Raw genomic sequence first — 920 nt, forward strand, 5'->3', positions numbered from 1 at the left:
ATTATTATTATTATTATTATTATTATAGAGTAGTGTTGTAAATAGCCATAAATTATCTTTGTAGAAGTAGCTTCAAATGATAAATGTTCGAATAAAATACATGGACTTAAATTATGTGATTGTACAGTGGAATCAAGTGAGTGTAACAGTGAATCGTAGAGCGCAAGGAATACTTTTCAAATGATAAGAAAAAGAAAAAGAAAGGGGAAACTAGATGGAATATGTGCAGTTTTAAAACACAAACATGACAATGGGAATCATGAAACACAAGGAGATAATGGAATGAACAATCATGAAGAGAAAAAGTGCTGCGTAGAACCTAAGTGAAGTAGCTGCATCATCTTAAGCAACGTAATACAGCAGCAAATGGCACATCAGAATAAAAAATGAGCTCTTGTCTTTCGCTTAAAAATATATATGTACTGCAGTGATGATCCCATAAACGACACTAGTAGTAGTTCGTAAAGTCACGTTAATTTGCATCTCATGACATAGAAGATGGTTAAGTTATTTAGCAGAGAAATCTAGTAAAACTTTTAGTATGTATAAACCATGAAAAGAAGGTAGTAACTTTAATTACCGTAAAAATACACAGAGAGAAATGGGAATATTGCAAGTAACAGCGGGATGAACGGAGTTTACGCCACTAGGTATGACTAAAGCAAAATTCTAAAATGAAAATCACTGATCCGTGCCAAAGGGAAAGCTTCAAACGCTACAGTTACAACAATGAACTGTTATAACATAAGAATATTAAAGCATTATATATATGAAGGCAATTTCTCCAATAAACAGCTTTATGCCGTAACTAACTCCTTTTCGTACAGTTTCTAAGTTTTTCTTATACCTCTCTCAGATTTAAAAGGTATAGTAGCTAATGAAGTTTGTTATATTTAAAACTTTACTATTACAATTTTTAC

The sequence above is a fragment of the Trypanosoma equiperdum genome, assembly GCF_001457755.1.
Source record: "Trypanosoma equiperdum strain OVI genome assembly, contig: ctg_1426, whole genome shotgun sequence".
NCBI classification, from domain to species: Eukaryota; Euglenozoa; class Kinetoplastea; order Trypanosomatida; family Trypanosomatidae; genus Trypanosoma; species Trypanosoma equiperdum.